Consider the following 27,233-nt stretch of genomic DNA (forward strand, 5'->3'; position numbering starts at 1 on the left):
TAGTCTTGAGCTAGCTTCTTAACCTTCAGGGTCTTCAGGTTCTTAAGTTGTAAAATAAGAAAACGTCTACTATTCAGCCACTACGTGAGGTTATGATGAATGCTGCAGTGTACCCTAGCGCTTCGCAAAAACTGAGAGTAAAATTTTTTGCAGGCTCATTCTAGCATTATAGCTAATTGGATATTGACCTGTATACTCTGCTCTGTACAGTTTGAAAATCCTGCTTAAAAGATGTGCAAATACATTTCATAACATATGTGATTTTTTCCATATTAATCAATCAATCAAAATGCATATAGTATAAAATTCCAAAGTTATATTCTCAGCATTAATGTTCTCCATGAGTTACTTTTGTGTTAAAAACTGTGTTAAAATTTATCTGTATCAAACTGTCTATGAGAAACATTATCCCTGACCAGAGAACAACAAAACTCTGAAAAATCTCTCTCCCTCCTTTTCCCTTTTAGGGTACCAAATGGAGGTCAAGTCTTTATTTCAGTCATGTGATAGGGATGCAGACAATTGGTTTTCATTAAGGTGTAATTTACATACACTAAAAATTATCCTTTTTACAGAGCAGTTCTACATGTTTTGACAAATAAGATACAGAATAGTTCCATTACTCCAAAACATCCCCTCTGCCTCTTTGAAGTCAACCCTCCTCCCTCATTCCACAGTATCTACAACCACTGATCTATTTCTATTTCTATAATCTGCCTTTGCAAGAATGTCATAAAAACAGAATCAGTCATATATAGTATTTTGAGTCTGGCTTCTTTCACTTTGCATAATGCATTTGAAAATTATCCTTATTGTTGGATGTATTCATTGTTCATTCCTTTTTATTGCTGATTGATATCCCATTGTATGGATTTACTACACATGATGTGTTGATCTGTTCTCCAGCTGAGGGGCATCTGGATTGCTTCTGGGTTTTGGCAATTACAGACAAAGCCTATATGAGTATTTGCATTTGGTTTTGTGTGAATATAGATTTCCCTTTTACTTATGTAGTTATTTACTTATTCATTCAGTCATTCTTGAGGGTTTTTTTTAAATTTTATTTTATTGAGTTATAGTCAGTTTACAATGTGTCAATTTCCAGTGTAGCACAAAATTTTTCAGTCATACATGAACATACATATATTCATTGTCACATTCTTTTTCACTGTGAGCTTCTTGAGGTTTTTATTTTACTTGGGTAAATACTTAGAAATAGGATTGCTGGCTTATATGGTTAAGTGTATGTGTAACTTTGTAAGAAACTGTCAAACTGGTTTGCAAAGTAGCTATACCACTTTATAATCCTATTAATAACATATTAGAGTTTCAGTTGCTTTGTTCCTCTTTGGCACTTGGTATTGTCAGTTTTCTTTTTTAAAGGCAGTCTTACAGATATGTCATAGTATGTCAGTCACTGTGGTAGGTTAATTTTTAAAGCTAGTCCTATATGCTCAAACTCACTCAGTTAATGCCTAAAAGTTACCAGGAATATTCAAAGAGGTGAATATATCCAGGGGAAGATGAAATGTTGACAGCTCCTCTTGAAACATGACTTGATTGTCTTTCACACCCTATTTTTTTGTGGTTTGTCCCACAGTGTTTAAGGTACCACTTACGTCAAAGGACTTGAGTTGTCATATCTGAAGCAGAGGTTTAGTTCCTCTTTAGATCTGCTTAGAGAAGCAGTGGTTTCATATGAAATACCATGTAATAAAAACATGTAATGAATCATAGAAATTAAGAAACTTTTATAACCAAAACTCAGTATGCTCTATGATTTCCTATTATTTTTTATAAAACTCAACAAGCGCTATCACTATCAACTATTACTGAACATAAACATTAATCATCTCTCTTCTATTTCCTTTCCCTAGTGAGATAATCATATAATATTTTTTAGAATATCCTGTTACATAGTAAACACATTCTTTTGTTTGCCTTATCTCAACGTGAGACATGCACCTGCAGAACTTTACAAACATCTCCTACACATCTCCTTTGTACTTGCCGATATGAAGAGGGTGTTTCTGTGGAGTATTAGTCTCCAAAGCCAAGTTGCAATGATTTGAGAAGGTCAAATATGGGAGGACAAAGGGGGAAAATAACAAAGCAATCAGTCCTACGTTAGTCTTCAGGTGTTACTTCAAGAGTTTGTTGTGGACTCAAAGGCACACTTAATGCAAATAATTCTTAATCCAAGATCCACATTACTGAATTTCCAGGTGTCTTATTTTTAATCTCGCATCCTTAGATTTCAGAAGGTTTCTAAATTACCTGATGGTGTATGTAAAATTTATTTTTGTGTTTATTGTATGATTTGGGGGTTTTATTTGTTTGTTTGCTCCTTGAGGGAAGATTCTTCACTCTGCTGAAATAAGTTAAGAACCACTAGTTTAGAAAGTGTCAAACTATGTTCACATAGTAATTTTCCAAAGGGTTAGCACTGCATTAACAGACATCCGGGGTGTGGCAAGAGCAGTATGCACAGGAGAGTCAGCACAGTGGTCCTGTAGCCAGTCATCTAGAGTATAAATATTCTCTCACATCTGAGTGGCAGAGGAAAGGAATGCAATGGTGGTAGGCACCGTCCCTATTTCTCTCTCACACATATATACACACATACACACATACAATCATTTTAGAAATTCTTCCTTTCCTTTTTTTATTGTAACTCTAACAGCCATTGAAACATAAAACAAAGAAGTATAGCTAATAGCCAATAGAGATGTTTCTCGGCCCCTTCATTTTACTTTCCAAGTTCCTTGTACCTGGAATGAATGTTCCTGCTCCTTTTTCTTTTTCCCACCACTTCTGTACCTCTAATCTTACTTTGGAATTTCCAGTCACTACATCATATATACAATATTTCATATATCATGTCCTCAACACTCATTTATGTGGCCCACCATACTTTGGGCACACAGCTATCTTAGCAAGTACAACATTATCATTATTATTGTTATTATTGTTATTGTTATTATTGTTGTTGTTGTTGTTATTATTATTATTATTATTATTATTTTGAAGAGCCAGACACTAAATTAGGTACTGCAGTTGTGTTAATGAATGAGTTAGAAAGAATTTCTGATCTCACTAACCTTATATTCTATGGATAAAAACAAATATCAAATGTGTGATGATAATAGCTAAAGTGAATTACAGTAAAATTAGTTCTTATTCATCTTTGTTTCCTTATTTCCTAGTCCATTTTGAGTCACAGAAAGTACTCAGTAGATAATTATTGACTGAATAAAGGAGCAGGGTCAGGACTTAAATGCCATTCTCTGATAAGGTCTTTCTTCTCTGATTTCTCCAGGAAATATGAGCTTCCACAGCTCTTTGTTTATGTCATTTCTTAACAGCCCTTGTCATCACACTGAGGATAATTTATCTGCTTAAATAACCATCATCTACTCTAGGGAAAGTTCTATACATTTTCTATGCATAATTTAAGTATCTCCAAATTAATAAACATGTTGAAGCCACTATTTCTTTATTATTGTTCTGAATTGCTTTGACTGGTTTTTCAAATAGACAACTACCCTTGTGTTACTGAAATACATTCCACTTGTTCATGATGCATTATGCTTTCTATATATTGTTGGAATCCATTATAAGTTAGAAATTTTCTTCTCTATTTTACATGGTAAAAAAGAGTTTTTGTAACATTGGTGTTACTTCTCAAATATTTGGAAGAATTCACTGGAGAAGGCATTTGGGCCTGGAATTTTCTTTGCATGAATGTTTTTAATAAGACTTTCAACTTTTTTAATGTGAGACTAATATTTCTTGTTATATCAATTTTGGAAAATTTTGAAATTGTTTTTGAAGAATCTGTCCATTTTATTTAAATTATGAAATTTATTGGCATAAACTGGTTCATATTACCTCCCAAGTAGCATTTTAATTATTACTGAAACTGCATTGATGTTACATTTTTATTTCTTTTCTATTGAGGTACAATTGACATATAATATTATATTATATTCCATTCCATTATATAATAACGCACATTGTGATACCCAGTGATTACTTCAAATACTTCTCATCATTAATGGTCTTCAAAATTACTTTTGAAAAGAATCAAACTAAATCAGGATAAAAGGCTCCTTTACATCTTCAACAATACAGCTGAGTAACATCTACCTGGGATAGTGCCTGGTGGAAGCTTAGAAATAGTTCAATTTTCCCCAAATTTTACTTCCATGCTGAGGAATGAGGGCCCAATAAATAACACACTCTGTTTTTTCAGTCTGAGCTCTAAACCACTTGTGAAATAAGAAAAAGAAGAAAATAGCATTTATTACTCATGAAGGCTAGGCTGTAGGATATAACAAAGACGTATGGTGCACAATGGTCTTCCTAATACCAAGTGGCTTAATTTAATAGCCATTTTCCCTCACTGTACTCCCAGTCACAGCTAATGCTGCAAAATTCACCCCAAATCCTTTTGTTGATAAGACTTACTGAAATTATGGCCTGGTGGATTAGCACAGAAGCTATGTTCCTTGAACTGAAGGGAGGGAGAGAAAGATGGACCTATCCGTGCACAGTTTATCTCCCAAACTCATCATTAGAGTAAGTCATTCTTCCCCCACCAACCCCTCACTTCCCCAGAAGAAGCCAGGGCTGCTACAAAAATGTAGGTCCTTCTATATGAAAGGAAAAATCAAGTGTGACAAATAAGTATTGTCCTCTAACAGGAAAGGGTCTTATAAGCTCTTACAGTATTTGTTAATCCTAAACCATGAAGGGATGGGGTTCCTAACAGAGCTGTTGATTTTTGCTCCATCTCCTCCCAGCATGTTATTTAACAAATATTTGTGGACACAGGAAGAGGGTGGAAGCGACTCTAACCCCAGAGCAGCTGAGTTAGCTACAATCACCAAGTGTAACCACCTTTCCTGGGATTTGCATGATTTGAGAGAGCAGCTGCTATATTATTCTACCAATGGTGTAAGAACATGGGTTTAAGGGAAAATGAAGAAGGTTTTTCTCTTCTAATCCCCTAAGGAGAACTCATAGTTAGCATCTTCCTAAGCCTGAAGTGAGGAGGAGACGGATTATGTACTTCAAACTGAATTAAAAATAGTAGATTCTAGATACTCCTATAAACATTTTTCTAATATTTGAAAAGATCTCCCATTTTCCCTCCTACTGTTTAACCTAAGCATTGCTTTTTATATTTGAAACTATTACTTTTATCTTCTGCCTTGGTAACTACGGTGAGCAATTTTTTGTTTCTCTTATCATCGAAAAAAAAAAGTTTTACAGGGTTGTGGATTGCCATCATGCATTCCTGCAGACATATCTTTCCTGTGCTCATATCATTCCTATGTGGTATTCCTGCCTATTCTAAGAGGTCATATAAACTTTACTAAGAATGTTTGGTGAAATACTATATTTAGAAATACAGCATTTATTTGTCTAGGCTCCACATGGCTGTTTGATCGTTGCTGTAGTTTAGAGTCACACGTGAGTAGGTTTCTATCATGCCGTGGAGATGCTGCACAGAGTAAAAGGAGTGATGGAGACAAGCTAGATTCAGGAATGAGAGTGAGGATCCCAGAAACCAAGAGAGACCTCTCCAAATTATTTTTGGTTTCTATTTTATCAAACCTGTAGGGTTATTTTAAATGAACACCTCAGCACCATTGCCCTAAGGAATACAAAGGCTGAAATAGAAGATAAATATCAAATAGAAGGTGACAGATTGCAGTAAAGGTCTTAAACCAAGATTTGTATAAAGAAGGCTGTGCCAGTACAAGCAATCATCTCCCTAAGCAAAACCAGACATCCATTCAGGAATTGTCTTAGTCTATTCCCTGAAGATCTTATCAGTGAGCTCAGGGTCCAGCTACCATACCCGCCATTCCCAGGAAAACATTAGCTTCGTTCTGCCTCATGGACCCTGAACAAATTAAGCATGGATCTCTAAGATCCTTAGTCTGACAAATGTTTCTAATCCTAGAGGGCCTAGCAAAAGGATGAAATTCTGAAAATGTGCTAAGCTAAAATAATCAGTTTTTTTTTTATGTTTCAGAGGAAGAAGAGCAACTTGGGCCTAAACATATTTAATCTTAAGGGATAAAAATAAAATATAGTATAGGTAAAAATTCCAACTTTTTAATTGATCCCAAAGAATCCTTCATGTATAAATTATTTTGTAAGACTATATATAATAACTCCTATATAATAGTCTCATAGATCAAAATACAAAGTAATATATGAAGACTCTTTCCTACTCACACTTTTGGGAAACAGGAAACCAATACCTTATATAATAGAAAGTTATAATTACCTAATTGATTTTATTAGAATATCAAGTTAGCAGAAAAATCAGGAAAGAGCTTTTTAGTTTGAGTAGCATAAAAACAGACTATCAGAAAGACACTTACCAAATTGAGAACCAGCTACCTCAACAAGGAGATGAGCTGAAATATGGATAGTCTAACACTTTTCAAAACTCAGGTAACATTTGAAGCACCCGTGTCCCCAGTGCTGTGCTGGAGCTGATATGTGGGTGTCAATTGTTAAGTGTTCAGAATTGTGCAAGACCTACTGATGCCACTTGGACAGCTGAGTAAGCCAAGATTGTCTGCATCTTGGAAAAAAGAATGCTACAAATCGGAGCCTTTTTTTTTCTTTAATAGAACTGGTTGTTAAATATTTACCAGCATAACAATGGGACCACCCTGTACTAAGATGATTAATTATTATTTTGAGAAAGAGAGAACATAATCTCTACAATAGAACAACCACATTAAATAGCTAACATATGTGTTTTGGTTAGCCAACAAAAGAAGTATTTGGTTCTATCTCAATACCAGCACTAAAATTGGCCCCATTTAACCCATGAGCAATAGTAAATCATGTAAGAATATAAGTAGAAAACTAGCTAAACGTGTCAGAAAATAGTTGACTGGAGCTAAAGTAGGAAGAATGGTACCCAGTGGGAGTATAAATAACATAGTGTGGAAATGTTACAAGACTTTACTTGTGCCCCTCCCTCAGGGGTGATGAAAATGTGAAAAACAAATACACCTGCAGGTGAAACTATTTGATTTTACTGCTGTTAGAAATTAAATAATGCTGAAACCAAAAGATTGCTTTATCTGGATTTTATCTTATATGTGGTAGAAACAAAAGATGCTTTGTAAAGTAAAAATAGCACAAAGCTATTAATTTATAAGGATAGTGGCACAGAACAAGTATATCAGTGTTGACTCTCTTAGAACAAATCACTTTCGTATGATGTTACAAAAATTATGCAGGAATATTTCACATCCTGCAAGAAACTGAGAAAATCCTAGAAGAACTTGCAACCTGAACAGAATACATACACTATTAAATAATGACTAAAAAAACAAAATGTTATGATTTTACTAACTTCAACCTAACTGCTACATGAAAGTTAAATAAAAGTTATTAACAAGGAGAGATATATCTTTTGAAATGAGAAAATATTAGAAATGAGTGCTTTTTGATTCTCCTTTAAAAGTCGTGATCTTGGGGACAAACCCATCTATTAACAGATTGAAATTTACCTCCAAACAAAAAGAAAGAAAATTATTGCAGGAGCGAAATACACTTTGAATTAGTTGGTAACAGATCCACTGTCAGATACCTAAGTAACACACCTCGTTAACTATTAATTAGACTCTATGCCTAGTATATTTTACTAGAGACCATTAGATTAGCATTTATTTTGGTAACTTAATGAATTTAGCTTATTATGATGATAATAAAATGAAATAAAACTTCAAAAATGAATTAAGCAATAGGGAAGAACATGAAAATGATATGAAATCTCTTCATTTTGAGATCACAGTGACCATGTTTATATGAAGTGTTTTTCATGCACATGTTCCTATACATGTACTTTCACATAAATTATTATATGTAATTTTTCTATGTGGGAATTTAATTGTACATAATTTAAAAAAATTAACTGAAGTCCATCATTCACAAGATAATTCAATTTCTGTGCTATACAGTTTTTGTGCTATACCTTTTGACAAATGTATGTCATATATCCACCATTAGAGTATCACACAGAACACTCGCCAGGCTAAAAACCCCCTGTGTTCCACATGTTCATCCTCACTTCCTCCCCTGAGCCTGGAGCAACCACTGAACTTTTTAATGTTTCTATAGTTTTGCCTTTTCCAGAACGCCATATAATTGGAATCACATGGTAGGTGATGTTTCAGACTTGCTTCTTTCATTTAAGAATGTGCATTTAAGGTTCCTTCTATCTTTTCATGGTTTAGTAGCTCATTTGTTTTTATCACTGAATAATATTACCTTGTACAGTTTAACCACATTTTGTTTATCCATTCACCTATTGAGGGACATTATTGTTGCTTCTTGATTTTGGCAATTATGAACAAAACTATCATAAACATCTGTGTGGGCATAATTGAACTCATTTTGATAAATATTTATGAGTGCAACAGCTAGGTAGTATGGTAAGACTATGTATAACTTTGCAAGAAACTACCAGATTGTCTTCCAGTGAGTTGTGCCTTTGAATGAATTGTTCCATTTCACATAGGTTGTCAAATTTGTGGGCATAGAGCTGCTCATAATATTCTTTCATTATCCTTTTAATGGCTGCAGTATCAGTAGCAATGGCCCTATTTCCATTTCTTGTAACATTGATTTCTTCTTTCTTTTTTTCTTTATTAGACTGGCTAAAGGTTCATCAATTGTATTAAATTTTTCAAATAGCCATGTTTTTGGTTTTGTTAATTTTCTCTAGTAGTGTCCTGTTTTCAATTCCATTGATTTCTGCCCTAATATTTATTATTACTTTTCTTTTGTTTGCTTTACATATACATTGCTCAATTTTCTCTAGTACACCAAGACAGAGGCTTAGATTATTGACTTTAGTTCTTCCCACTTTTCTAATATAGGCATTCAATGCTGTAAAGTTTATTGTAAAGACTGCTCTTACTGCATCCCACAAATTTTGATAAATTATATTTTTATTTAAATTTCATTCAATATATTTTTAATTTCTTTTGAGACTTCTTCTTTGACCCATGTGTTATTTGGAGGTATGTTGTTTATCTCAAAAAAGATAAGACTATTTTTCTAGGAAAATAAAAATTATCAAAATTTACCTACAAAAAAAAAAAAATTACATGGACAAAATTGAGCAAGGTTCTTAAAGACTACATAAAGAATGTCAGGCCCAGGTGATTTTTCTCAGTGAAATCTATCAAAACTTCAAGAAACTGATAAACTTACTATGATTTTTAATCTTCCAGAGCTTACATACAGAAGACATTATTTCAGATTATATTTATGGGACAATATTAACATTAATATTTAAAGCAGAAATACAAATTTAATAAAATGGAAAAATATTTCTAAACAAAATGTTAATCATAATGTGACAGTAGCATGTTAAAAAGTAAAATGCTGTCATTAAGTTTGCTGAATGCTAAAGCTTTTCAATATTAGAACTACTGAAATTCATCATGTTAATATGGAAAAGTAATAAAACAATTTGTCAACTCCATGATTTCCAAAAAGGGATTTGAAAAACTTCACATCGATTTCTGACAAAATTCTTAATTAAAAAAAAAAGGCCCCTTAACATAATCAAAAGCATATATGAAATCTTCATACTGTTTTCCATAATGGCTGCACCAAACTACATTCCCACCAACAGTATAGGAGCCTTCTCTTTTCTCCACACTCATTCCAGCAATTATCAGTTGTGGACTTTTTACTGATGGCCACTCTGACTGGTGTGAGGTGATAACTCATTGTAGTTTTGATTTGCATTTTTCTGATAATTAGCGCTATTGAGCATTTTTTCATGTGCCTATTGGCCATTTGTATGTCTTCACTGGAGAACTGCTTGTTTAGGTCTTCTGCCTATTTTTGGATTGGGTTGTTTGTTTGTTTTTTTCTTATTAAGTTGTATGAGCTGCTTATATATTCTGGAAATTAAGCCCTTGTCAGTCTCATCTTTTGCAAATATTTTCTCCCATTTCCATAGGTTGCCTTTTTGTTTTGCTTATGGTTTCCTTTGCTGTGTAAAAACTTGTAAGTTTAATTAAGTCCCATTTATTTCTTTTTGCTTTTATTTCTATTGCCTGGGTAGCCTGCCCTAGGAGAACATTGCTAAAATTTGTATTTTTGATTCATCAAAAAACTAAAGTAGACTTACCATATGATCCAGCAATCCTACTTCTGGGCATATGTCTGGAGGGAACACTAATTTGAAAAGATACATGCACCCCAATGTTCATAGTGGCACTACATACAATAGTCAAGACATAGAAAGAACCTAAATGTCCATTGACAGAAGACTGGATGAAGAAGCTGTGATATAGTTATACAATGGAGTACTACTTAGCCATAAAAAGGAATAAAATAATGCCATTTGCAGCAACATGGGTGGACCTGGAGATTGTCATTCTAAGTGAAGTAAGCCAGAAGGAGAAAGAAAAATAACATATCATATCACTCATGTGTGAAATCTAAAAAAAGAAAAAAGAAAGCACAAATGAACTTATCTACAAAACAGAAACAGACTCACAGACATAGAAAACGAACATATGGTTACTGGGGGGAAAGGAGGTGGAAAGGGATAAATTGGGAGTTTGAGATTTGAAAATATTAACTACTGTATATAAAATAGATAAACAACAAGTTTCTTCTGTATAGCACAGGAAACTGTAATATCTTGTAGTAACCTACAGTGAAAAAGAATACAAAAGCAAATATGTGTATATATATGTATGACTGAAACATTATGCTCTACACCAGAAATTGACACATAGTAAACTGACTGTACTTCAATTAAATTTAAAAAAGCACATGTGTATTTCAAATGAAAAGCTAGCAACATACGCAATAGCATGATAACATAAGGCAGTTCTCAAAGTCTGGCCCCTGGACCAGTTGTTTCAGAAGCACCTAGGAACTTGTTAGAAATACAAATGTGCCCCTCCCCACAACCTACTAAGAGTCTGGGTGTAGGACCCAGCACCCAGCAATCTATATTTTCACAAGCCTTTCATAAGAATTATTTCATGCTAAAGTTTGAGAACCATTTATGTAAGTGAATGACACTAAAATCAGAGGCAATACAAGGAAGCTTTTAGAACTACTGCTGTTTAACATTATAATAGAAATATTAGACAATTTGACTGGAGAAGAGTGTGAAATATGAGTGTAAAAACTGACAAATGAGAATAATACTATCATTTAAAAATATTATATGATTATATATCTGAAAAATATTAGCAAATTTACTGTAAAAAGCATTAAAATCCACAGTAGGATTTAGTAAAATGGCTGATTATAAGATTAATATATATAAATAAACAGGTTTTCTATAGAGAAACTAAAAATAGTGATATTATTTCATTATATTTTCTATTTATTAGACTAAATAATGTTCTATTAAAAATAAAAATATACTTTTATTACATCTGAATAAAAATGCCAACAACATATTTTTTGAAAGAGAAGAGAAGCTAACACTAAGGGTTGTGTGAGAATAATTAGAAACATTTTGAAAAATGATGAGTAATGAATGGGGACTGACTCAACACATTGTAATATAAAGAGTTACAGCAATTCTAACACTGTGTTACTGGCAAAAGAATAGACTGATCATTTGAATAGAATAGAGAGAAGTATAAATATTTAAATATGTAATACATGATAAAAATGACATTTCAAAGCAGTGGGGAAATATGTTTCATTCAGTAAATAAACTCTTCTGGGTCCACTGAGCTTTTTTATTTGGAAAATAAAAGCTTGGTTCTTAACTTATAATTTACACCAAAATAATTTTCTAATGAATGAAAGATTTAAATGTAAAATATTAAAAATGAAAAGTACTAGGAAAAAATGAGCAATTACCCAAAAATGTCAATTACGGAAGTGGAAGTCATACAAAGATATACTTAACTACATAAAATTTAAAAGCCTTTAAACAACCAAATAATGTAATAGCAGTGGTAATATATAAAGGAAAAACTGAAGGAAAAGAACTAAAATATACTAGTTCTGTAGGAGTTCCAAAAAACTCCTATATTTTGTGAAATCTAAAACTGTCAAGATACATTAAGTGAAATAGTAGTAAGGTTTAGGATAGTCTCTATTAGTGTGCCTTAATTTGAGCCAGAAAAATGCAAATATATATATATACATATATATATATACACATCCATTCTCAGGATATGTCTGAGGATCCACCCAAGAAACTGTAGATGGTCATTATCTCCTAAGACTAAGACTACGGGTATGAGATGAGAGGGATTCTCTCTTTTAATTGTATATACTGTTAAAATATATACTGTTAAATACGCTTAATGTATTTATATTTAAAAAAAAACAAAGAAAAACAAACTACAGTAAATTTCCAAGCTGCAATGAAATACCAAGCAAATAGGGAAATATGTCTATTCACAGATATAGAAATTAAATGAATGTGTTAGTATTATGTGATAAAACACATATAATCACTTACCTTTGGTGAAAATTTATATTGGTGCAAATAGTATGGACAAAAGTTTAGTAACAGTATCTATAAAACATTTAAAAGACAACCCCACCCCCAGTGAACCAGAGAGTAATTGAATGAATTTGTTCAACAGTTACATGTATCCATGTATTCAAATATATATATATTTCAAATGTGTATATATATATACACACACACACACATTATTATATGATTATCATGACATTGGTTATGGTTTTTAAAAAAGGAAAGAAACAACTTAACAATCCATGAATAAAAAGGCTAATTAATTTTACATCAAACTGCTAATTAAAAAGAATGAGATCCCCCTATATTTAGTGAAATATAAAACTGTCAAGATATATTAAGTGAAATAACAGTAGGATATAAGCCACTCTCTGATAGTATGCCCTAATTTGTGTTAGTAAGGAAAGAAGTATTTATATGAACATGCACAGAATATGTCTGAGACTTTGCCCAAGAAACTCTAGGTGGCCATTATATCTGGAGACTAGGATTACAGGTATGAGATAAGCATGAGTTTCTCCTTTCATTGCGTACACTTTTGTATTATTCTTTGACCATGCATAAGATATGAATATAAATTTAAAAATAATAATCACATAATACTTCAACACTAAAATACTGCTGAAGATTTTAGTAAGTTGGACATAGCAATAGCCAGTATTTATTGCAGTTTGCTATGATTGACACTGTTCTAATGGTTCAGATACATTATTTATTGTAAAAATAATTTTTTAAAGTGGTTACTTGTAACCAGTAGTTATATATTTTACAGTTGGAGAAACAAAGCACAGAAAAGTTAAATCATTGGTCAATGTCAAATAGCTAGTAACTAACCCATTTACTAACCCATGTAGTAAAATTCAACATTAAAATGCTTGGCAACTAAGTCAATCATCGAGCAAAATCCTGGCATATATTAGACTGTCAATAGTGTTTGTTTGTTTGTTCTGTCTTTATTTCATGATTGAATTGGTTCATGGATCAATGTCAATCTAGAAAGGGAAATCTATCAGTAAACCACAGAACTGTCCAATTTAACACTTACATTAACTACTTGGATAAGAGCACAAGGGCAAGCACGTAATTTTACTAGAAGATATTAAAAACATAAAATGACCATATGTTTATTCAAATAATAATAAAAAAGAAATATTGCAGAGACAGCCATGCACAATGTCATGACTGAGAGTAAATGTAGAATTTTGGTGAGAAGTCATAGGTTAAATTTGAACAGATATATCTATACCTAAGGTCACTAAAAACAGATTTCAACTTTATTTACATACCTTTGGCAGAAAGATTAAGTGAAATCCAGACATAGAATTTAAATGATCTCATTAATCATTCCAGACATCTTTGGTAATGGTATAACCTGTGAAAGAAACATTTTTCCCCAATTTTTAAAGGTTTTCATGATTCACAATACAGTATATAATAAAAGCAGAATTAGTTTCTTTTCTGTTGAACAATGTGACATATTGAAATTGAATTTACTGTATAAAAAGATTCAGAATCAAAACTTTATAGAAAACTCAGCAAATTTGATTTGATAGAGTTAATGTAATTCTGTAAGACACAATTAGGAAATGTGAATTTAAAGAAAAACCATCATTGGATACATGTTGTTATTCTAACACTCTATTTTTTTTTTTTTTTTTTTTTGCCAAGTAACCCAGTGGGGTCAGATACCAGTGTAGGAAACTAGCTCAATTTAGGTTCTTTTAGTCAAGTCACTCATCTAGAAAGTTATATTTCAAGTAACTAAATTCTTATGAAATATTTCTTTAAAATTTTTTCAATAGTGCCTAGCTTTTGCTTATTCCTTTTATATATAACAAGCTAAAATTAACGATTTACTATTCCTCTATGAAAGACCTTTGAAAATAATAAAAAATCACAGGTTAATGATCTTGTATAGGGAAGGTCAGATGCCAGAAACTTTTTATAGCACTTTCTAAAAACAACTATATATTACATCAAAAGAGTCAATGAAGCCAGCCCATAAATTTGCAAGGTGCCTAGGTTCAACAGACTGAAAATCATTAAAGCCATTGAAATCAATACACCGTTCTCATGGATACAGTCTGTTAACTAATCAGGGTTTAAATGATTCTGCCTGCTGGAATATAAATGTCTCACTACTTTGGATATAATGTTTGGATCAAGCTTTTAGTTATTAAACATGCCAGATTCATTAGAAATGACCATTGATTCCACAATCAATGAACTATATTCACAAATTCCTGAAAGGATTATTTATTAAAGTCCTCTATTATAGATAAATTCAGTGATCTTTGGCTATTTGGGTAATTGGTAAACTGAAGGTTTTCATATTTAAAGTCCCTATATAATGGAGAAATAATTTGTTACTGAGCTTTATATATCTTCATAACAGCTTCTTTCCTCATTTTAAATTTGACAAATGCTGACTGCAGATTTTTTGATATATATGAAAAATCATAACAGAACACAAAGTTTATGAATCATCCCTTTATATTTCAAATAAACACACACACATACTTATCATGCCTAAACACATAGATGTTTATGTGTGTAAATATGTGTGTATGCATATATATACACTTTCAAACAGAAACTAATGCATACTTAAATTTAACTTGTTACTACATGAATTTACTTTAAGCATACAAAAAAGGAGAAAGAATAGTGTAATGAACCCCCTGTGTCCATCACTCAGATCCAACAATCACTTTTTCACTACTGATTTATCTACATCCCTCCTTGCTGTTTTTGGTAATGTAGCCTAAAATGGACTCTAGACATATCACTCAACATATCTTCTAATGTGATCAGATTTTTTATAACTATTTTTATTATCACCATGTGAAGTGTGTTTTTCTGTAAGGAAATATTCTTCATAGTGTAATTTCAAAATGGTTGCAGAGTATTTAAACTTATTACTGTAATATAATTTATGTAGCCCTTACCCTACTGTTGAACATTTCATTTGTTTATTTTTATCTATTCTAATTTCAGTTTTGATCTATATTCTAGTTATTAGACCTTTGCACATATTCATTATGATTTCCTTAGAATACATTTCTAGAGGCAGAATTTCTGGTCAAAGGGCATACTAACTCTAAGGGATTTTTTTGATATATATTTGACATCAGGCTATATTTAAAATGAAAAGGTTAATATTAATGGATTAAATGTTGAATTATTCATTAAAGGAAAAAATTCTGACAGATAATTTTTAGATTGAATATCTTAGCTTTTTAAATACAGCAGTGTCTTGTGGTTTGAAGGGATGTTTGCATTTCCTTTATGATGTGTGCATTTCTTTGGAAAAAACCAGGCTTTTTAATTGCCTTTGCAAGTATTAACTAATTAGTTTTCCCAATAAACCTATTAGGTAGGCAACATTATTACTAGTCTGCCATCCTGAAACTATGTTAATGAAGTAGTAAAGTTGACTAGCCTGGAGCCATCTCCTATTGATATTTTAATGTAGATGATCAGAGCACACAGATAGTCCACATATGAATAAAGACTTCAGAACTGGTTTTTAGATAGGCTTCCCCAAATGAGAAAAAACAAAAAGAACAGCCAGGGAAAGGAACTGAATTAGAACTGGTTATCAGATCATGATGAATCCATAACCAATAAATATTCAAAGCGAATGGAGTCTATTCAAGCAACAGACCATAGGAAATCATGAGGAATGTACTCACCAGCTTAAAACACAAGTAAATAAGAATAAATAAAATATAATTAGAACTGCATTTTTGGCAACATTAACTTCAACAATTTTTTCAGTTTATTAGTCAAAATAATTTTAATAAAAATATTGTAGCATTTGTAATCCCCATAATGTCTATGCAAATATAAAATGTAATCAGTAAATAATTTTCTTCTGGAAATTAGCACAATTTCCAAGAAAGCATTTTTTTTCACATAAAATTTTAGGTTTTTTTTTTTTTTTTTTGGTATGTTTTACTCAGTATTTGGTGACATGTTTCAGAACAACGATAGAATGAATAGTTTGTACTACTCTCAGTTCTTTGTTAAACTTTTTTACAGATCTCTTGCAGTACTGCAAATACTTCTCCCTAAAAAGCAATTAAAAAAACACACAGAGAGACGGAATGTTCTTTGCAAAATTTAGTGTACAAGTCATAGGGAGCAGATGGTTGATTCAAAGAGCCTTACACTTGAGTACTGAACTATGCAGTACTGAAGGGGCAGTAAACAAGGGGGGCCAGGGAAGAGTTGCTTCCAGAAAGCCAAAGGAAGGAATTTTCAAGAGGTAGTCAAAGCCCTCTTAGGCAGGTGACTTTGTAAGTATCTATTACTGCCTTCTTTTAGCCACACAAAAAAAACTAGAAAACAGCTATTTATGAACTGAGATTAGCATAACCCTTTAACCTGAGGAAATGTGGGAAACTGAAAGCTAGAGACTCATTCATTTTCTACAGCCTCTATGAGAACAATATGACAAAAAGGAAAAAATCTAGTCAGTCTGAGAGGAAAGGGCCAGAGTCTGGCCTTAGCATGATTCTTTGAAAGAGATGAAGTTAAGGATTTTTTTTTTCACATAAATATAACCTATGTCAACAGAACATTATAAATACATTTTGGAAATAAATCCCTATGAAAACATTTTTTAAAGGAGTGAAACTGAATCACTAGAACAAAAATAGCCTAATAACTTTGATCAACCTACAGAGATGACTACAACCTCACTCAAAAATACCAGTTTGAGCTTTGGATATACCACTGTTGGGCCTTAACTTCATTTGATTTGCATCAAATTAATCTAAGTAGATCAAGAAAGAGCAGTACATTTAGAAACCTTGAACTACAAGATAGAATAGGATAACATTGATTGTGCTAAATTTCTGTGTTATAACTGGACTATAGGCATCTCAGAAATACTTATTTCAAAACCATAAATAGAGATGCAATACAGTGTCTATGAACTTCTATTACATCTTACTTGGACTATTGCAATAGCTGTGAACTTTACTCTGATTCTATTGTTTATGGAGCAGTCAGAATGATCTACTAAAAATGTATATATCAGACCTGTTAAGTCCCTTATTTAATGTTAGCTACTTCACAGAGCTGTTAAGATTAATCAGGATAATATGTAAGCAGTGCTGAACAAGGTGCCTGGCACACAGTCATGGTTGTAGTCATAGCTGTGGGGACAAGAGGAACTACTATCATCGCCATCACCATCATCGCATCATCATCATCATCATACCTAACTCAGACCAGTGGCTGATCATTTTAGGTTAAGACTGGGCATCTTGGTATCAAGCAATGTATGAGGCCTGAGGTTTTACCCTACTTGCGAGCTGGAAAGTGAGACTGTTATTGTGTCAAGGGTACTAGAGAAAGATGTAAGTTACAAAAGGCTTTATTAATCACAGCAAAAGCAGTGGTCAGAACTTCATTTTCGTTTGTGGAAGTTCCCCATAATTCTTTTGTTCAAATTTCACAGGACTGATACAAAGGGCTTATATCAGTCTGTTGGATGCTGTAACAAAGTACTGCAGTTTGTGTGGCTTAAACATCAGATTTTCTTATGCTTTTGATGGACCAGAAGTCCAAGGTCAATGTGCCAGTGGGGCCAGTGTCCAGTAAGAACTCTCTCCTTAGTTTGCAGGTGGCTACCTTCTCCCTTGATCCTACCTGGTGCAGAGAAAGAGAAAGAGAAAGAGATCTCTCCATTCCTTTTCTAATAAGGCCACATTTCTATTGAATTAGGGGCCCATTCTTTTGACTTTATTTAATTATCTCCTTAGACCTGATCTCTAGATACAGTCACATTAGGGGTTAGCTTATGAATTTTGGCGAAACAGCTCAGTATTGGATGTTTGCACATGCAGTGTGTTACACTGTTAGAGAGAACCACTGATTATGGGAGCTGTATTGTTTTTTTGATGAGTGGAAAGAAGCCAGCTCCATGCATAGAGATAGATTTCACTCATCTCACTGCAAACACAGCCTCGAGAAATGGTCCAGAAGAAGAGCAGAGTCAGGACATGGCATTTTTGGCATACCCAGTAAGAATGAGAAGAGAAGCCTGGGGCCCATGGCAGACTGCCTTTTCCAATACCAAGATGGAACTGAACCACAGTGCATGTGTTTCTGCCTACCTTGGACTATTGCTATAGGCCTGGCTTTACCTGAAACCATTGCGTCAGCAATGCGTCTTCAGTGTTTATGGAGGAAGGAGGAAGGGAAACATTCCCCAAAAGCTAATACTCCCTGGTGTCAGGTTGCTAACACAGATCAGTGAACAAAGGAAGACTCAGACAGAACTAGGAACAACAGGGGAAAAAAGCGTATTCTGTAGTCTCCGTCAGTTTGTCCACTGAGGGGAAGACTTTTCTTCTAAGAGAACTGTTAAAAAGGAAGAGGAAAGATATCTAGCCTACAACGGCGATTTATTTATTTGTTACATTATTTCTTTTTCTTGGCTGTTCTATGTGAGTCATAAAGTTTTTGGTTTCAGAAACATAAGTGGGCATTCCAATCAGAATCTGCCAGGATCTTGAAAGTAAAATCACAGATATACCTGTACTAAATATATTGGTACAAAGAACCAATTGTTCTTGGATATTACGGGTTTATTCTCAGCAATGTATTAAAAAGCAGTAAGCTCTGCCAGAGTTATACTACTAGTTTGAATGTATTTGAAAACATTTTAAAACCTAAAAATCATTTTTTAATTAAAAAATTATTTTCAATAATAAGACCTTATTTATCTATAATAAATGTTAAACATTATTTATTATCTGTTACTTATTTATACACTAATCTTTAACTGGATAGGGACAAATTTTTAGAATAGACTATGAAAGACTATTAAGAAGAGTAGCCTCTTGCCTGATACCATCTTTTTGAAATCTGATATTTTTCTTGTTTTTTATATTTAATCATGCTTACATTTCAGTAACACTTACTTTGCTTTTTTTTTTTTTATTAGTTAATAGTAAATACAAAAATCCATTACGGTTGTATTATTATCATTATTATTATTATTATTATATTACAGTAGTGATATAATTATTCTTGAATGTTTACACTTTCCTGCTATAATTTACTTTACTTTTGATCCAGTATTCCAGGACTGTATTTGCTATTGTAGCATCTCTGGGCTCAGTAATTAATATTTGGCTTGGATGCTTATTTTTTCATCCATTGATCACTAGCAACAATACCATTCTTCAACTGAGAACTTCTACTTCTATGGTCACTATGTATAAACAGAAAAAAAAAAAACACCTCTCTTATGTGTGAACTAAAATGTTTATTTGACATTTTAACCAAAATATTATGTGTCTAAATTTATTTCTTTTATTTTTATTTCTTCTTGAGATATTTTTCCATATTCCTATAACACCTTTTACTAAAGATCACGTTCTTCTACAATTTAATCAAAGGCATTAGGGACACACCTAAATACAGTGCTGATCACACAGATCACATTTATGTGTATGGTGGTAGCATGCAATATACAGTTGTTCAGTTGTATAATTAATAGAATTTAATTTTGGTTAAGTTAATTAAGTATGAGAAATTATATCTGTAAAGATTAAAGCTCAATGGATATAAAGTTTACTTTATATAAACCAAAGTACCTTTAAAATTATTTTTATTAACTTCACAGTCATAAAATTTTAAATCCAGTTTTTATGTAAGTGTAAATAAATTTAGACATTAAGTGGTGTATTTCAACTACATCACAAGTTTAGCTATTCTAAGAAGAGGTTATCAAGTAATATTTTATGTATATCAGATAAAAATATTGTTATACAAAAATATGCTTATTTAATTTTGTGTATGATACAATACCCCAAAACTATGCTTTTTAATATCTAGAGAAACCACATACATGCACACACACAAAAAAAAATACAGTAAAAAAAAATCAGTGAATTAAGTATAAATTATTAAATAATTCAAAAGAAGGCAGAAAAAGAACAAAGAGGTGAAAAATAGAGGGACAAAGAGAATGCTAATAATAAAAATGACATGTAAATCTAATCATATAAGAAATTGCATTAAATGTAAATGATCTAAACACACTAATTATAAGATAGATGTTTCAGATCAGATATAAAAGAAAACCAGATCCAACAATGTGCAGTCTGTAAGAAACCATTAGAAGCATAATGAAGAATGAAGGTTAAAAATCTAAAAATGACAACGGATGTAACATGCATGATTTATTTAAAGAAAAAAAAAGGGATAGACAAAGCAGACTTCAGAACCAAAATACAATCACTAGGGATAAAGAAAAACATAACATAAGGATATAAAGGTCAACTGTAAACTTTTTAAGAACAAATAAGGATCCTAATTGTGTATGCATCCAATAACTGAGCTTCCAGATACATAAAAGAAAGCAGATAGAAGAAAATGAAGAACTAGACAAAGCTGGAATTAAGCTTGGAGACTTAAGGGCACTTTTCTCAGTGATTAAAATTGCAGGAAGAAATCAGTAAACATATATATGTGTACATATAGACATTTATATGTATTTTAAAATATATACATATATTTGTTATTAAATATGGAGAGGATAACACAACTGATTCAACAGATATTCAAAGATAATAAAGGAATAATATGGACAACTCTATGCACATAAAGTCAACAATTTAAATGAAATTAATCAATTTGTTGAAAGATACAAAATATCAAAACTCATGCTGAAAGAAGTAGATAACCTAAACAGCAAGATAAACAGATAGCTAAAACACACTGATTTTGTAGTTAATAGTCTTCCTGAAAAATAAAGAACAATCCAGTCTTAGATAGTATCATCGGTAAATTTTACCAAATATTTAAAGTTCCAAATAACCATCAGTTCCACAAAATCTCTTCCAGAAAATAAAAACGTGAAAACTTTTAATTCATTTTATAAAGCCAACCTTATCCTGATAGCAAAACCAGACAGATTTTACCAGATTACAAGGAAATAAAACCGTATAGAGGAAAAAAAATATTCAACATAATATTAGCAAATTAAACCCAGCAGTACAGAAAAAGAAATCTACATCATGAGGAAGTCGGGGATTTATCCCAGTAATGTAAAGGTGGTTTCATCACTTGAAAATCAGTTGACATATTAATAGATTAAACAAGAAAAGCCTCATTTCAAATCAATACAAGCAGTAAGCACATTTGACAAAAGTCAACATCTATCTTTGATTTACAAACAAACAAAAATTTTAGAAAATTTGGAATGGAAGAAAACTTTCTTAATCTGAAAAGTAACACCTACAAAAATCTACAATCACATCAGATTTTACAGTGAAAGCTGAGTAGGTATATGATTAGGAACTTTGTCTAGACGTTTGCTCTTACCACACCTATTCAATAATGCGCTGAAAGCCATAGCCAATGCAACAAAACAAGGAAGAGAAAGGAAAGACATTCACTTTGGAAAAAAAGCAATGAAACTGTTCCTATTCTCCAATGACTCATTAGTTTTTGTAGAAAATCCCAAACAATCTACACAAAACAGCTCCTAGAACTCAATCTATTTAGCCTTGTCATGTGATATAAGATCAACATGTAAAAATTTGTCATATTTCTACATGGTAACATTGAACAATTTGAAACTTTTTTTAAAGTATACAATTTATAATACCTTCAAAAAGTTGAAGTTCTTATTTATAATTCTAAAAAATTATGATCAGAATCTGCAACTATAAGACATTGATGAAAGAAATAAGAAAAATTCTAAATAAATGGAGAGACATATACTACTGAAGGACTAGAAAATCTAGTATAATTAAGATGTCCATTCTCCCAAATTGATCTACAAATTTTATACAACCTAACATAAAACATAGCAGAATGCTTTAGAGATATGGACAAGCTGACTAAAAATTATACAGAAAGGTAAAGAAATTCGAATAGACAAAAAACTTTGGAAAAAAATCCAACAAAGTTGGAGGACTCACAATGCCCTATTTTAAGATGTACTAAAAAGATATAGTACTCAGGATCTGTAGTTTTGGTGAAAAAATAAACACATAAATGTCTGGAACAGAACAGAGATTCCAGAAATAGACCTCATAAATATGGTCAATTGATTTTTGACAACGCTAAAAAGCAATTCAAATGACAGTCTTTTCCAAAATGGTACTTGAACAACTGGACATCTGTTTGCCAAATAACCCCCACCCCTCACACACACACAAGTATTATACTATATCATAACTTATTTAAAATGAACTCAAAGGGATTTAGAGAGCACATATAAAATGTAAACCTCTAAAACTCTTGGAAGAAAACAAAGGAGAATGTCATTATGATCTTGTCTTATTTTGGTATCACATAATGTTGGCGTCACCAAAGTAAGAAAAGTTTTCTTTTTCTCTCCTCTTCTACTGTCTGCAAGAGGTTTTAAGGAATTGGTAATAAACTGTCTGTAAATGTTGGGTCAAATTTATATCATTTGAGATTAAAATTTAAAATTTTTCCTTCTTAAGGAGTTTTCAATTATAAATTTACACACACACACACACATTTTATGCTCTACTGTATGCCTCACATTTTGAAGAAGCAGAATATGGGAGGCCAAGAAAGAAGCTAAGGCACAGGAAGCACAGAAATATGTCTGATATGTTCACAAAAACACACTCAGGGAAGTTGACCTGGCTGGAGTGAGGCATCACTAGTAGGAAAAAATAGTATGAACAGTGGAGTGCATGTATCTTTTGGAATAAGAACTTCCACTGGATATACACCCAGGAATGGGATTGCTGGATCATAGGTGAAGTCTATTTTCAGTTTTTTAAGGAATCTCCATACTGTTTTCCATAAATTTAATACCTTATAATAGCCTATAATGAAAAAGAATATGAAAAGGAATATTATATATGTGTAAGTGAATCACTCTGCTGTACACCAGAAATTAACACATTATAAATCAACTGTACTTCAGTTAAAAAAAAAAGAATCAATGAAAGAAAAATGTCAGATTTGAAAGATTCTTTATCTTAATGGAAATGGAGAATTGGGACACCATTTTGAGCAGCCAAAGCCACGATTAAAAAAAAAAAAGTCTGCAAGAAGAAGGGTAAATTGTTACTCTGCGAATTGAAGCATAAGGAGAGACCTGACCTAGGAAGAGAAGCTTAGAGTTAGGCAGACATTCACACAAGTGATAAAGGGGTGAATTAAAACTGGAGGGAGGGTGGGAATAATAAAGCGAGTCTGCATTGCTGCCTACCTTGATGGGCACTCTTCTGAGTCCTTTACCTCCATTGTCTTTTTTTTTTTTCTAACTGAAGTATAGTTGTTTACAATGTGTCAATTTCTGGTGTACAGCATAATGTTTCAGTCATACATATACATATATATATTCATTTTCATATCTTTTTCATTATAGGATACTACAAGATATTGAATACTGTTCCCTGTGCTATACAAAAGAAACTTGTTGATCTATTTTATATATAGTAGTTAGTATTTGCAAATCTCAAACTCCCAATTTATCCCTTCCCACCCCTATTCCCTCCAGTAACCATATGTTCGTTTACTATGTCTGTGAGTCTGTTTCTGTTTTGTAGACAAGTTCATCAGTATCTTTTTTCTTTCTTAGAGTCCACATATGAGTGATATCATATGGTATTTTTCTTTCTCTTTTCTGGCTTACTTCACTTAGAATGATGATTTCCAGGTCAATGAATGTTGCTGCAAATCGCATTATTTTATTCTTTTTATGGCTGAGTAGTATTGTATAAATATACCAAAACTCTTTTATCCGGTCATCTGCTGATGGACATTTAGGTTGTTTCCATGTCTTGCCTACTGTATATAGTGCCACTATGAACATTGGGGTGCATGTATCTTTTCAAATTAGAGTTCCCTCCGGATATATGCCCAGGAGTAGGATTGCTGGATCATATGGTAAGTCTATTTTAGTTTTTTGAGGAATTTCCATACTGTTCTCCATAATGGGTGCACCAAATTACATTACCACCAACAGTGTAGAAAGGTTCCCTTTTCTCCACACCCTCTAAGCATTTATCGTTTGTGGACTTTTTAATGATGGCCATTCTGACTGGTGTGAGGTGATACTTCACTGTAGTTCTGATTTGCATTTCTCTGATAATTAGCAATATTATATCATGTGCCTTTTGGCCATTTGTATGCCTTCACTGGAGAATTGCTTGTTTAGGTCTCCTGCTCATTTTTGGATTGAGTTGTTTGCTTTTTTGTTGTTAAGTTGTATGAGCTGTTTATATATTCTGAAAATTAAGCCTTTGTCAGTTGCATCATTTGCAAGTATTTTCTCCCATTCTGTAGATTGTCCATTGTCTTCTTAATCCTCCAAACAACCCTCTGAGGGAACCTGGGCTCACAGAGATGTTCCATAACTTTCTTAAAGATACATATCTAGAAAGTGGCTGAGCAGGACTGGAACCAAATTCTGTACACCAAGCTACTTCTTCTGGACTGAAATGTAGGAAGGCAAGTAAGCAGTTTAAAAGCAGAAATGTCAGGGTTTTTGCATAACAAATTTACTCAAAGGATAGGAAAAAAGATCAAAACTAGGTAAAAGGATAAAGGAGAGGAAGAGAAAATAAAAGAACGTGAAGTTTTCAGCAGTTTGAGAGGCTTTAGCAGTTTTAGAAGTTTGAGATTTTTTTCCTTAAAAAACATTGGATATGAGGAGGAGGTGCTGTGACTGTTGGCAGAGATGAAGGAAATGAGTAGTTTAGCTTTGGATATTTGAAGGTGAATTAACATAAGACATCCAGATGAAAATATCTGATACACAGTCGTATACAGCTAGAACTAGAATTAAGAGAAAATTGATTATCATGTGGTTTGAATAACATGCGTGTCTCCATGGCAGAGAAGAGGTGTTACTCAGTTTCTGCACCTTTGTATCTCTAGATCTGGCTTTGTGTCCCCTGTACCTGTCTCTGAGTAAATGCTCTGTGAGGATTTGCTGGGAAAAAAATTACTAATTTTCTGGAAATTTATTTCTGGAATATTCGATGTTCATAAATATTTAGGGATATATGCTTTGTGAATAACTATACAACCCACTGGAGACATTTAGCTGAAAATACCTCTCACATTTAAGGATAAAAAATGAGAGATGCTTATAGATTCTTTAAAAATAAAAACTCTCTAAATTAAAGATCTGTAGACAAGAGCTACCACCTTCTTACCCCACTGACTATTAAAATCTTTGAAGATAAAAGAGCTTTTTGAAACAAAACACATTTATTTCATAACATGATTATGCATAACACTTTCTTTGTTTATTCTTAAAATCTCTGACTAATTCTTTGTAACACCTGCTTGGGAATGAAGTATTAATAAAAGATTTTGCTTATAACTTTTTATTGACACCACAGAACTTTTAGTGCACCACATTAACACTGAAGGGTTGCCTTAAATTATACTAGAGAACCAGTGTAAATTATGTTGCATAATTTTTTCTTAGTATTTTACTTTTAAAGATACTGCACATTATAAAAAGGTGCTTTATTTATTCAGCTTTCTTCTCTGTGGATGTTAATTGGTTTAAACATTACGCCAAATTATGTACAGGAGAAAATATCTGTTCCTTCCGCTGCTAAATTTATTGCATGACATCACTTGGACACTAGAAGAAACTGGAACATTCTATTAAGCATAACAACCCCTCAAAGGACAAAGCTGGTAAACTCCCATCATGCCATATTTCTAAACAGTTTTCAGGAACATCAGGAAACCGATCTTCCTTCCTCTACTTCTCTCACATCCCGAAAGGAGAGCCAATTAGCTAACCAGTCACCTGGAAATTTTCCAGTATTTCTCTAAGTAACTCCAGCCCTGGTTGTGCTATGAGTGGGAAGGTTATGCTAAATAAAGGTCACATGTGCTGAGAAAACATGTGATGACACTTAAAGCGTGTTTACGTTCTTTTAATTGGACTTTTCTCCTTGTGAGAGACAGGCATTACTTTTATGAAGACCAAATGAAGCCCCTCTCCACACCCCGGTAAAACATGCTAGAGTTACCATATCCCAGAAATGACTTAAAGAAAGCAGTTTCTAAGCATTCCTGCCTCTGAATACAACTTACAGTCTTATATTCCTTTGGAGGCTTAGTTGTGGTTTTGATGAGGCTACAAGTTTTTCTTCCTTATCTAAACTGACCTTCTCAAGATCCCATGATGATATATTACATTACATAGAAATATTTCTACTGACCTTAACTTGATGAAAAATAAACATGTTGATTTTTTTCATCTGGTTTAAATATTATGCATCTGTCAAGTAAGTTACATTATTGGCATATCTCTTTTTTGCATGGCACTGGGCCACATCAAATCAAACTCTCCCTTTTTAGACTAGCAGATGAGAGGAATAAATCACATTTTGGATGAATTTAAGAGACAGTTTCTTAGGGTTTTTTGCCATCATTTTAAAACACATAATTGATCAAGCTTTTTGTTTACCAAATCATTGTTCCTAGGATTGTTTCTATTTTTGTTCTTTGTTTTGTTCTTTGCATATTATGTGTTAAACATTTTTATTGTATTTAAAACGATCTATGAATATAACTCCTTTTAATAAGTGATTTTTTACAGGAACTGAAAGTAAAGTTATCTTAAAGCCTAGTTTTAGCAAGGCACATACATTGAATATTGACTACCGCTCAATATCATTATTTTAATCACAATTTCATCAAAAGCATATGAGAATGCTAT

The 27,233-nt window shown here is 32.5% G+C and overlaps 1 long non-coding RNA gene across 2 annotated transcripts in view; it reads right to left on the reverse strand.

Moving 5' to 3' along the window:
• The window catches only part of LOC123619752 (uncharacterized), a 783,931-nt gene that overhangs the window by 102,834 nt on the left and 653,864 nt on the right, over positions 1-27,233 (reverse strand). For both annotated transcript variants that reach the window (XR_006728403.1, XR_006728402.2), the window contains exon 5: positions 13,813-13,898. This is a non-coding gene — a long non-coding RNA (uncharacterized LOC123619752). The remainder of the gene's footprint in view (positions 1-13,812; positions 13,899-27,233) is intronic.

This window comes from Camelus bactrianus, chromosome 8 (genome assembly GCF_048773025.1).
Source record: "Camelus bactrianus isolate YW-2024 breed Bactrian camel chromosome 8, ASM4877302v1, whole genome shotgun sequence".
NCBI lineage: Eukaryota > Metazoa > Chordata > Mammalia > Artiodactyla > Camelidae > Camelus > Camelus bactrianus.